This window comes from Triticum dicoccoides, chromosome 4A (genome assembly GCF_002162155.2).
Source record: "Triticum dicoccoides isolate Atlit2015 ecotype Zavitan chromosome 4A, WEW_v2.0, whole genome shotgun sequence".
Lineage (NCBI taxonomy): Eukaryota > Viridiplantae > Streptophyta > Magnoliopsida > Poales > Poaceae > Triticum > Triticum dicoccoides.
This window is the reverse complement of record NC_041386.1, coordinates 116,373,133-116,386,692: the sequence shown is the minus strand read 5'-3', so window position 1 is coordinate 116,386,692 and position 13,560 is coordinate 116,373,133.

Here is a 13,560-nt window from a genome sequence, read left to right as displayed (position 1 = left end):
GTGGATGAACAGGACCCCGTGGTGTTGCCTCTGGATGAACAGGACCCCGATTGATCGAGCCGGTTGGGGCTGGATGAACAGGACCCCGTGGAGGGCTGGATGAACAGGACCACCCCGTGGAGGGTGGGATGAACAGTAGACGGTGGAGGGCAGGATGAACAGTAGCCTGTGGAGGGGTGGTTGAACAGGAGCCTGTGGAGAGGGCTGGTTGAACAGTAGCCAGTGGAGTAGTGTGCGGTGGAGGCTAGATGAACAGGAGCCCGTGGATGAACAGTCGCAGGTGGAGGCTGGAGGAGGTCGACGGTGGATGAACAGTAGCTCGTGGAGGCTGGAGGGGGTCGACGGTGGAGATGAACAGTATCCCGTGGAGTCCTGTTTTGCGGTACGCCACACCCCTCCCGATGAACAGGACCCCCGTTTCGACCATTGCGCTCCAACACAAGTTCGTTTCGTCCGTTTTGCGGTACGCCACACCCCTCCTGATCAACAGGACCCCCGTTTCGACCGTAGGAGGTCCGTTTCCTCCATTTTGCAGTATGCCAGACCCCTCCCGATGAATAGGATCCTGTTTCGAACGTGGTCGGTCGAACACAAGGCCGTTTCCTCCGTTCTGCGGTACGCCAGGCCTCGTTTCCATCGCCTATTCCGTCCAAGCCCTCCCGATGAACACGACGCATTCCGTTGCCTCCCCATGAACACGACGCATTCCGTTGCCTCCCCATGAACACGACGATGACGTTGTTTCTCCGTTCTGACCCAACCATGTACACGAGCCCTGGCCGTACGTATGCGCTAGTAGGCGTTCGAGACCCCGCCCGTATGTAGACGTACGTGGCCATATTTTTTTTCTTGCACCCTGGCCGATGTATGTATGTGTACATGCTATACGCGCGCCTCTACTACGACACGTGCGCGCCTCTACATGACCAGTATGTACGTACATGTTTGCGACCAGAATGACAACACTACGTACGCTTCGACCAGGTGGGTCTCGACTGTCAGGCACTTCCTTGCCTGCGAAGATGTAGCTGGTGGGTCCCAGCAGTCAGGGGGCGAATCGTTTTTTGCCCGGACGCACTTCCTTGCGTGGGAAGATGTAGCTGGTGGGTCCCAGCAGTCAGGGGGAAACATTTTTTTCGCGAAATACAGTGGCCCGTCTGGTGGGTCCCAGCTGTCAGGTGGAGGAATAATTATTTTCCGCGTAATAAGGAGGCACTTCCTTGCTGCGGCCGTGGACCCAGCTGTCAGCCTCTCCACGTACAGTCCATGTCCGATGGAAGTCGTTCCTTGACCACGTTGACCACGCCACGCCGAGAGCACCAGGGAGGTGGACGACGGCGAGGCCTAGGAAGGGGACGACACGGAGGCAGGGAAGACTCGGCAGTTGTTTCCCACACGGAGGGGAGTACGACTGTACGAGGGTTTACTGGTTCGTCTACCGTCGCCGGAGAATAACAGCAGGTGTGGGTGAGTAGAGGGATGGCTAGGCCAGCGATGGGAGTACGGTCGGGCGGTGAGGCCTGCGTGGCAGCATAGTCGGCCGCGAGGAGGAGGGAGCAGGCAGTCCCGTCGGCGCTTGTTTGAGCGGCTGGAGCAGGAAGAACAGAGATTGAAGAAGCACGACGACCGTTGGATGGACATTCAACAGTTAGTGCTTGTGCGTCAACCTTTTTTTAGGAAAGCCTCAAATCTGTGGAAAACAGCATATAGCCCATCTGCCATAATTCTTAAGGTTTTTTTGAGCCCATATTCTTTTTGTTAGCATTACAGCCCATATTGTGGTAACGGTTAAAAAATTATACGAAATTTTGCATATTTCGGTGCAGTCCGAACTGTTTTTAATCCTGAAATTTCGACTCACATTCAAACTGATTTTAAAAATAAATGTATATCAATATAAAATCCAACAAATTCTCCACGCATAAAAATTAATGTAATTTAAAATCTTGAGATAAAAAAAGATATTTGAAACTAATTGCCGGTTTGATGTGTTTTAAAAATGTACAACCCATTGCTCATTACTGATGGGCCATTTTCTCGGCCAGCCGAATGAAAGCTCTCCTCGTCTTGAAAGATTTGCAGCCCAATAGGCCCGACAAAGCGACTTACTTGGCAAATCACAAAAAACTAGGCTGTGGCCATGGATCCAGATGTCAGCCTCTCCACGTACAGTACTCTTCCGATGGAAGTCGTTCCTTGACCACGTTGACCACGCCGCGCGGAGAGCACCACGGTGATGGACAACGGCGAGGCCTAGGAAGGGGACGATGCGGCAGTGGAAGCCCGCGCGGAGAGGACTACGAGGGTTCACTGGTTCGGCTACAGTGTGAGGCTGCCGTCACCGCAGGGCCTGGCCAGCGGTGGGAATAGTAGGGGCGGTGAGGCCTCTGCGGCAGCATAGCCGCCACGGGAGGCAGGAGCATGCGGCACGACCGGCGCTGCTTTGGGCAGCTGGAGCAAGAAGACCAGAGGTTGAAGAAGCACTACGGCCATTGGATGGACATCGTACGGTCACTGGAGCTAGAATCGTTCATATTGACTAAGTTGACAAAGCCCTTCGTCCCCGTCAACTTAGTAGGCCCACAAGTCAGTCTCCCAGCAAGGTGGGTCCCAGCTAGCCGGGGGAGTATTCATTTTTTTGTGTGTAATAAGGAGGCACTTCCAGTGGGTCCGAGCTGACAGCGGGGGGAACGTTATTTTTGCAAAATACGGTGGCCCGTTCGGTGGGTCCCATCAGTCAGGGGGAAATGATTTTTTTCACAAAATACTGGTGGCCCGTCCGGTGGGTCCCCGCTGTCAGGTGGAGGAATAATTATTTTCCGTGTAATAAGGAGACACTTCCTTGTGGCTGCCGTGGACCCAGCTGTCAGCCTCTCCACGTACAGTACTCTTCCGATGGAAGTCGGTTATTGACCACGTTGACCACGCCGCGCCGAGAGCACCAGTGCGGTGGACAACGGCGAGGACTAGGAAGGGGATGACTCGGAGCCGGGGAAGACGCATCAGTGGATGCCCACACGAAGAGGAGTACGAGGGTTCACTGGTTCAGCTGCGGTGTGAGGCTACTGTCGCCGAAGAATAACAGGGGGTGTGGGTGAGTAGAGGGATGGCCTGGCCAGCGGTGGGAGTAGTAGGGGGCGGTGAGGCCTCCGCGGCATCACAGCCGGCCACGGGAGGCAGGAGCACGCGGCATGACCGGCGCTGGTTTGGGCGGCTGGAGCAATAAGACCAGAGGTTGAAGAAGCACTACGACCATTGGATGAATATCGTACGGTAACAGGAGCTAGAATCGTTCATATTGACTAAGTTGACAAAGCCCTTCGTCCCCGTCAACTTAGTAGGCCCACAAGTCAGCTTCCCACTATGCTGGGTTCCAGCTGGCAGGGGGAATATTAATTTTTGTGTGCGTAATAAGGAGGCACTTCCTTGCGTGCGAAGATAGCTGGTGGGTCCGACATGTCAGCGGGGGGCACTTTATTTCGCGAAATACATAGGCCCTTCCGGTGGGTCCCAGATGTCAGGTGGAGGAATCATTATTTTGTGCGTAATAAGGAGGCATTTCCTTGTGTGCGGCCGTGGACCCAGCTGTCAGCGTCTCCACGCACAGTCTACTTCCGATGGTGTCGTTCGTTGACCACGTTGACCACGCCGTGCCGAGCGCATCCAAGGTGGTGGACGACGGTGAGACCCCGGACAGCAACGAGCCGGAGATGGGAAGACGCGGGAGTAGAGTCGCAGACAGAGAGGTGTACGAGGGTTAACTGGTTCTAGTGCGGTGTGGTTCGACAGTCGGTGGAGAAGAACAGGAGGTGTGGAGGGGTGGAGGGATGGCCTGGCCAACGGTGGAGTAGCGCTTCATAGCGAAGCGTGCTAAGCAGAGCTGCTAGCAGCAGGAGGCGGGAGGTGGTCCCGGCGGCGCTGGAGGAAGAAGATGAGAGATTGAAGATGGATGTTGGTCGTTGGATGTAAATCCAACGGCTAACATGTCAGAATCATTTGTTGACTAAATTGACAACGACTTGCATTGGCTTCGACCTATTGGCCCACATTTCAGCCTCCAAAAATGTGGCACGTATTCAACCCATATTTTCAGAATTTACAGTCTTTTCTTGCACGGTAGAATTTACAATCAATTTGATATTTTTTTGAATTACAGCCATTAGCTGGGCTGGGTGAACAAATAATGTAGCATCCATGTGGCCCGTTTATTTTATTTCCTAAAAAATTACAGCCCATTTGCACTTTCTCGAAATACACGATTTTGCTGGGCTAATTCTAATTATAACGTTGGGTTGGGCCAGCAATGTTATCAAAAAATAAAAAGGGGCTGAGCATTCTGTTATAAATATATTTGAATAATAAGTGATATTATTACATTGTCCTTAAATTTACAGTCTTACCAAGCTTTATATAATAACATATAAAATATTTTTTTTAGAAAAATAGGGAGCATCTCCCCGGTTCCATTGCTGAGAACGAAACCACAACATATTCTGATACAGCAGCTCAAAGAGCAGTTTGAAAGCAAAGGTAGAAAAGCTACAAACTAGGGGGTGGATGAACAAGTTCTCTGAATAACACGAATCACCCGAGCGGTGCCAAAGGCAGAGCGGATAGAGCACTCAAATGACACAACGAGGGTCCAGCGAAGCCTTCATGGTCTTCAGCCGAGGGGCCGTGTCAGCCTGCGGCAACCAGTAAGCAAGCGGAGACACCGGGCTGGAAGGCGTAGCATGGTGGATGTCCCTCTTTTTCGGCGCCAGGTGCCCATCATCTTCATCAGAGATCTTGAGACGAGCCCACGGGTCCAGCCCCAGAGCAGGCCGAGCCTTCTTCAGCCACAAGTGATCGCCAACGGTTTCTGGAGGGATCTTGTTAGGGTTTCCACGAAGCTCATCAACTTGTCCTTGTCCGATCCGGAGGAGAGAATCGCCCAGTTCCTCACCATATTCCTGATCAACCTCAAGATCTGCGGAATGGAAATCCAGAAGGTGTTACTGAAAATCATAGCATTTCTATATTTCCAGAGGCACCAAAGGATAGCTGAGCTAACAATGTTTAAAACTGAGCACTTTTTGGTAGCAATCTAGAATCTGGCGACAGGTTCGAAGGATGAGCCAATCTGACTAGAGAAATATTCCTCAATGTGGGCCCACAGATGTTTAGCAACTATACATTCAAAAAATAGGTGAGAACAAGACTCTTGTTCCAAGCAGTAAACACAATCAAGGGGTTTGATGATGTGTCTCTTCCTAAGGTTATCCCTAGTCATCAATTTGTTTTTGGAGAGAAGCCAGAGAAATACATGAAATTTAGGGGGAATTCTCAATTTCCAGACAGAAGGGATAACCACGGGTTGAACCCCTCTAAAGTTGATAACATGATAGAGGGAGCTGGAGGAATACTTCCCCTTATTGTCCAGCTGCCAAATCAGGGCATTCGGCTCGACAGTAAAGGTAATGCTTTTGGCAATATCCTCCAACTGGAACCATTGTTCCATGAGACTATCACTAAAGTTCCTTCTAAAAGAGAGTTTTAGGCATTGACCGTCCCAAACTTCATTGACACTTTTGTTAAGCTCATTGCGGATAGAGTAAATAGGCCAAAATTGGACTGCTAGGGGGGATGTGCCAAACCAAGTATCTTCCCAGAACCTGGTTCTGCTCCCATCCCCTATATTCCATCTATAGCAAAATTTCATAGCATGCATAATAGATTTTAATCCTTTCCAGAATCTAGAGGTCTTAGGGTTGGAGGAAGGGACAAAAATATTAGGTTTATTTCCTAGGTATTTATGGGTAATAAGAAGCTTCCATGGTTTCAGGTCTTCCTCATAGAATCTTTTAATCCAAGACCCTAGAAGACAGATGTTAATTTCTTGGAGGTTAGGTATGCCTAGGCCTCCAAAATCTTTTTTCATAGAGACTAGGGCCCAATTAGCAAGGTGTAGCTTCCTATTTCCCTCAAAATCATTCCACAAGCAATGAGACATCTGAGAATTGATGAGGTTCACTGCCCATTTAGGGAACTTGAAGAAGGAGAGGAGATACACTGGAATCTTAGCCAAACAAGCTTGTATGAGGATCAATCTACCTTTGTAAGAGAGAAGTTTGCCCCTCCACCCAGCAATCCTTTTAATGATTTTATCCAGAAGGGGTTGGATATCCTCTCTCTCCTCAGTTTATCATAGTGGAGAGGGATACCTAGGTACTTAATGGGAACGTTACCTTTATTACAGAATAGAAAAGAGAGGAAGTCAGCTAACTCCTGATCATCCATGTTGATAGGGATGAGTTCACTTTTAGAGTAGTTGATTCTCATGCCCGAGACTTGTTCAAACCAGGTTAGAACAGTTTTCAGATTGCTAGCATGTGTGGAGTCATTGTCTAAGAAAAGGATGGTATCATCTGCATATTGAAGGCAGATGATGCCACCAGGGCAGACCTCGGGACAGAGCCCTGCAATCAGACTATGATCAGCAGCTTTGCTCAGCATTTTAGTAAGAACGTCCACTACTAAATTAAACAAAAGCGGGGAGATGGGGTCACCTTGCCTAAGGCCTTTACCAGCAAGGAAAAATCACTTTAATAGTTATTTAACTTGACCCCAACAGACCCCCCATGAGTAAGTTGCTAGATCCAACTCTCCTCTATGAAAGGCTTGGAAAAGATCTAAGAGATCATTTTTCACCAAGTCCCAAAAATGCTGGTAAAACAAGAAGGGAATCCCATCAGGACCAGGAGCCCCATCAGGATAAGAGCTAAAAATGGCTTCCTTCACCTCTGTCTCTGAAAAAGGGGCTGCTAGCAGCTCATTTTCAGCAGGAGAGACTTTTTCAGAAGCAGAGAAAAAATTGTTTTGTAGAGAGAACCCAGAAGGGTTTTGTTTCTTAAACAGGTCTTTGTAGAAGTCACTAGCCACTTTGAGCATCTCATCTACCTCAGTAACAGGGCCATTAGGGTCATCAAGGGAGTGAATGAGGGTTTTCCTCCTCCTCTGGTTAGCTACTGCATGGAAGCAAGCAGTATTTCTATCACCCTCCTTAATGTTCCTATCTCTATACCTTTGTTTGTCTTTGATTTCTTCTTGAAGCCAAATTTTCTTGAGCTCTCCATGGACAAAGTTTAATCTACTAGTCTCAGCCTCAGAGAGGTCAGTGGTTTCTGCCTTAATATCTAGAGAATCAAACTCAAGGAGGAGAAGCCTTTTGTATCTTCTAAGATTAGCTTCCTCATTGGAGTTCCACCCTTTGGTAGTTCTTCTAAATCTCCTGATTTTGATCTGCCAATTTTCTAGGGGGCAGCTGCTCCCAGTAGGCTCATTTCCAGATTTTCCTGACTAGCTCAGTAAAATCTTCTCTAAGAAACCACCACTTTTCAAATTTAAAACTATTGCTCTTTGGAGTTTGGTTAAGGCCAGAGTCCCAGAGCAAAGGAGTGTGGTCACTACCACATCTGGGCAGAGCTCTACAACTAGAAAGGGGAAAAACTATCTAATTCTGTGCCACAAAAAATTCTGTCAATGGTGGACATAATCCTGGAGCAGCACTTCCAACATATCTAGCAGAACTGTGGGTTTTCCTTCTGACAGGGCAATTCTCAACTTTATGGGTAACCATTTTGCAGATAAAACAACTCTTGGGCTTGACACATTTATCCAAATGATGCACTGGTTCCCCACAGTTGTAGCAGATCACCTCAGAGTATGCCATAAGGCCCAAAGCAGGGGCAGGAGCAGTTTTCTGGATGTCCTGTCTCTTCTTTTGCTGATTCTTGCCTTGAGATTTCCCACTGATCTGAGAGTCAGAACCACCAGCAGATTGATCTTGGGCAATTATAGAAGCCTGCCAAGATTGTGCCCGCATTTGGGGTGGAGGTGGGCCGTACCACTGCCCAACCGACGCTCCCCCCATTGTGATAGGGGAAATTCATCGGAGTTCCTAGTTCCTTCTCATCCTCCAGCCAGATGTTGTCTCTCAGGAAGCAGAAATAACCACCAGACAGCTCAATTGAAGTAGATTGCAAGCCTAATTTCAATCTTCAGAAGGCTTGGGGGAGAGATAATGTAGGGGATCCACCTGCTCCGGCTCCGGTGGCGTGCTGGTGGGCAGGAGTCCAGTCAAGCATTCCCATCTCGCAGCATGGCGTGGATCTCCTGAATTCACTTCTCCTTTCGCCCATCAAACGAACGCAATCGACGGCTCACTGGGGTGGGGCATCCTGTGCTTCTCTGAGAAATCTCCTTCGAAGTAGATCCCCAGGGCTAGATTCAGCAGCTCCCAATCCACATGATCCTTGCACATCCGAGCATACCTGCGCGAGTGAGAGAACGGATTCGGTCCCTCCTTGGCTTCCTCCCTCGCAGCTTCCTCCTCTGCTTCCCTCCATTCACGCGTGCACTAGGTCCAGGAGAGTCGTCGCAGATCCGCATCGCCCGCTCCCTCCATCTCCTCCCTCGAGTCTCCCACAGCACCGCCGGCGTGACGGAGTCGAGCGGCTGGAGCATCCGCGGGAAGGCTTTGTAGACACGTGGGAGATGCATCTTGTACATCTGCCTGTCTTCCGGCCATTCCCCCGTGGATATGGCCGGCGACTCCATGGGGCGCGTGAGCGGACTTGTTGAGGGGGGCAGGCACGCCCGGAGTCAGGAGGGGGGGGTGGCGGTGAGATCTATGGCGGCAGCGAGGGTGGAGGTAGTGGCAGGGGCGGCGGCGAGGGTGGAGGTGGTGGCGGGGGCGAAGGGGATCGCGAGAGCGGTCATCTATTTGCCAATTATGTGAACTAAACAGTCAACATATAAAATAATTTAAATATATACAATATAGTTAGAAGGGAAACATAAGTTGGACCTGGCGTTCCTATTCTTATATAAAAATAGAACAGACTTCTGCATTTTTGATACGTCTCCAACTTATCTATAATTTTTGATTGCTCCATGCTATATTATCTACTGTTTTGGGAAATATTGGTCTTTATTATCCACTTTTATATTACTTGGAACTGGTTGAGTGTAGCAAAGTGACTCTGATTGCTGCCTTGATTCCCTTGACTGCCTTGATTGCGCTCTTGAAGAATTTGCATGATCAGCTGAGTGTTTGCATTGGTTGTGGCCATCACAGCTTGCCATGCCTCTGGAGGAGGTGGAGGTGGTGGCGGATCAGGATTCGGAGTCGTGCGTGTTGGAGGAGCCATCCTGAAGAGGTTGACCACCATTAGCACATCGACAGATAAATATTGAAGCTGAATCCAATGGAATGAAAATTGCAACATATAGTCTTCACATTCGAACAAAATGAACGAATGCATTCCTCCTGAAATGGTCACATATCCATAAATTGAGAAGCCACGTAGAATTAAGGTAGAGAAATAAATCAACAAGGTACGGATCAAGAACGAATAATCGGTAAGAAATCCCAATCTCAAACCAATATCCGTGGAAGAAGAACTAGAGCTACTAGAATTCCCACCTATGAAACTCCCGAACCTTTCCGGTTATGCAATCAGGTGTTGGGGATACAGGGGAAGCATAATATCTCACCCAAACTAGCAAATCCTACATCCAGCTGTATCCATCCTTCAACACATAACCAAGAAACCTTCAGAAACCATCTACCTCAACCTTCGAAAAGCATCCGTTATACAAGTTATGGCGATACTCCCGAACTCCCGCCCTAGTACTGGGTGGCGTCGAGGTTATCTCACCAACGAACTGCATAAAAGAGATTTTCGATGTCGGCGAACATATCTCAAGTATTCCAGAATTGCAACTCCCCGGGAGCTCAACTCCCCGGGACACTTCCACTAAACCCCTGACAGGAGGCACCAAGACAATGTTCTCATCATAAGCCATCGGAACGATTCCATGATACTCGCGTGATCCTAAATTTTTTTTAGTGAAATTTGGGAAGAGAAGAGTCAAAAACTCTACGTCAGGATGCCTTACCAGAGCGATGAGGAGACTGGGAAGTAAAAAGAATTCCTAAACTCTCTGATATATAATTCCTAAAGACTCAAAACATTTTTCTAGACACAACTCGGCCGCTAAAAATGATCAAGCAATGGGGCTCCTAAGGTCGGGGAAGGCTCTGATTACCAACTTGTAACACCCTCGATGTGACTATAGCTCCCACGTGTCGAGGCACGACTTAGAGACATAATCGCATTGAAGGCATATGTCGCAAGTTAGGCAATCTTCACAACATCCCATGTAGTATGAATAATAAAGGGGAGAACATAGTTGGCTTACACTCGCCACGTCAATCAAGAACATAAATAACATTACATCATCCAAACACTCATGGCCCGACTACGGCGCCAAAATAAAAGAGAACCCAACATGCGACACGGTCCCAATCAAACCCCAACTAGGCACCACTACTGATCATCAGGAAAAGACACGTAGTAACGCTGAGAGTCCTCGTCGAACTCCCACTTGAGCTCGTACTCGTCACCTAGAGCGGAATCACCTGGACCTGCATCTGGAGTTATAGTATCTGTGAGCCACGGGGACTCAGCAATCTCGCACCCTCGCGATCAAGACTATTTAAGTTTATAGGAAGGGTAAGGCAAAAATATATGTGGAGTTGCAGCAAGCGAATAGCGTATATGGTGGCTATCTTATTCGCAAAAGTGAGCGAGAAGAGGAGGCAAAGCACGAGCGAGAAGCTAGAGAGTAACCTGCGCAAACATTACTCCAATACCGTGTCCACTTCCCGGACTCCGCCGGAAAGGGGCCATCACGGTAACACACTCAGTTGATTCATTTTAATTAATTAAGGTTCAAGTTATCTACAACCGGACATTAACAAATTCCCATATGCCCATAACCGCGAGCACGGCTTTTGAAAGTTCAATCCCTGCAGGGGAGTCCCAACTTAGCCCATGACAAGCTCTCACGGTCAACGAAGGAATAGACCTCCTCCCAAGACGTTCCGATCAGACTCGGTATCTCGGTAACTCAAGACACTTCGACAGGTTAAAACAAGACCAGCAACACCACCCGAATGTGCCGACAAATCCCAATAGGAGCTGCACATATCTCTTTCTCAGGGCACACTCAGATTGTCTAAACTCCCGGTAGGCCAGCCCAGAGTTGCCCCTGGTAGCCATCAGCGGCTGACGGTTTGGACCAACACTCAGAGGAGCACTGGCCCCGGGGGGTTAAAATAAGATGACCCTTGAGTCTGCAGAACCCAAGGGAAAGAAAGGCTAGGTGGCAAATGGTAAAACCAAGGTTGGGCATTGCTGGAAAAGCTTTAATCAAGGCGAAATGTCAAGGGGTTCCCATTATAACCCAACCGCGTAAGCAACGCAAAATCCGGGAACATAACACCGATATGACGAAAACTAGGGCGGCAAGAGTGGAACAAAACACTAGGCGAGAGGCCGAGCCTTCCACCCTTTACCAAGTATATAGATGCATTAAGATAACATAGCAATATAATGTTATCCCAACAAGTAAATAAAAGATGTTCCCACAAGGAACGACCTCCAATCTTCACCTGCAACCAGCAACGCTATAAGAGGGGCTGAGCAAAGCGGTAACATAGCCAATCAACGGTTTGCTAGGACAATGGTTGGTTAGAGTTTCAACATGGCAATTTGGGAGGCTGACAAGCAAAAGGTAGGCATCATAGCATTGGCATAGCAAAGAGCGAGCAAACTAGCATAGCGAAGATAGTAGTGATTTCGAGGTTATGATCATCTTGCCTGCACAGTTGTCAGAGTTGACTTGATCCTCACAAGTAAACTCAACGGGCTCCTCGGTAGCGAACTCGTATCCCGGCTCTACCCAAACAAGACAAACAAGCAACATGGATACAATCAACCACGTGCAAGACCAAGCAATATGATGAAATGAAGATATGCTATGCGGGATGCGATGCGGGATGCAAAATACAAGATATGACAGGAAATGCATGCACCTGGCCTCAACTTGGAATTCCAAGGGTGCCATTGGAAATAGGAGATGAAATCGCTTGAAAACGATATAAAGAACGCCGGAATCGGAGTTACGGTTTGGAAATGGCAAGCATTTCAAAAATGACACCGGTCTGCAATTTGCAGCAAGTAGGCATCTAAATGCAATGAAATGAACATGCTACAGCCACCAAACATGACAACAAAATACATGGCAGGGATGAACACAAGATGCTTAACAAAAGACTAGCACTGAGCCACGGCCAAATCATCCATTATGAGGTTCAAACAAGCATGGAAAAAACGCAAATGCAAAACAGATTCCAGACTTAGTGAAATTAACACTTGTCTGGAATTTCAGATCACGAAGCCCTCTTCGGAGCAGCAAAACAACATGATACATGACCTGATTAAGACAAGTAAGAACATGGCATGGAGCTACTCAACAAGCTTAACAAAAGTCCCTAAGTGACCTGGGGCCAAAAGGGATCACAAAATATACTAACAAGCACACGAACATTGCAAAAACATAATCAGTTTTCAGACTTAGTGAAAACTGAGACATGCAGAAATATAACTCACGAAGGCATGTAAACGAGCTCGATGCACTCACCATGATGCAAGTCATGGCAAGGCAGGCATACACCCATAAAGAAGGCACAAAATACAAGCTAGACATGGCAAGAACAATGGCATAGCATGCACGGATCAACTACAATAACATCGGCAAAATCGCAAACGAGTTGACGATCTGCCCAGATTCACCACGAAGCAAAAGTAGAGCTCGATTGACTCAAGCTAGGGTGCTCCATAATTGCAAAAAAAAGACATGGATGGGTAGAGCATAACATGATTAACAAAACTCCTTTACTGATCATCCTCAAAAGAGGCACGGATCACTAGGAAATAACCTGAACATATGGCATCATGAACTAACTAATCCCAGACTTAGTGAAAACAACCAAGTCTCTGAAAACAGATTTACCGGGTGCCTCACTTTGCAAGCTTGCACAAGTCACCACACACATCCTAAAAATGCATGGGTTGCACCTCTGGAAAGAAGACAAATTCCTTAACAAAACATATGAAGGACTCACAGGCATAGCATGCACACAATAATCATGGCAAAAATGACAAAAGCCTAAGATGAACTAGCAGATCGGACAATTAACTCACGAAGCCTCCTTCTAACAGCATTTCGGGCATTGACATGAGCTCAAATGAAATAATGCAATGGAATGAAATGATGTACTCATCGAGGCGAACATTTTGATATGCTATATGCCCAAATTGGAGCTACGGATGCAAAGTTACGGGGCCTTGAACATGAGCATATGGAGTAAAAAATCGAGGGACGGCAAAAAAACAACCTCTGGATCTGGATCTAGGGTTTGCACGGAAACCGAGGCAACTCCGGCGGCACTGTTCATGACGGCGGCGGCGGGCGCGGAAGTCGAGGATGGCGGCGACGAGGACGGCGGCCGGGGCGGCGGCCGGAGCTAGGAGCGAGGCGGCGGGCTCCTGCGGCGGCTCGGGCGGCGGACTCCTGCGGCGGCTCGGGTGGCGGCCAGCCGGCGGCAGCTCCGGCGCCTCGGGCGGCCGGGCGCGAAGGGGAGGGCGGCGGCTGGCGGTAGGCGGCGGC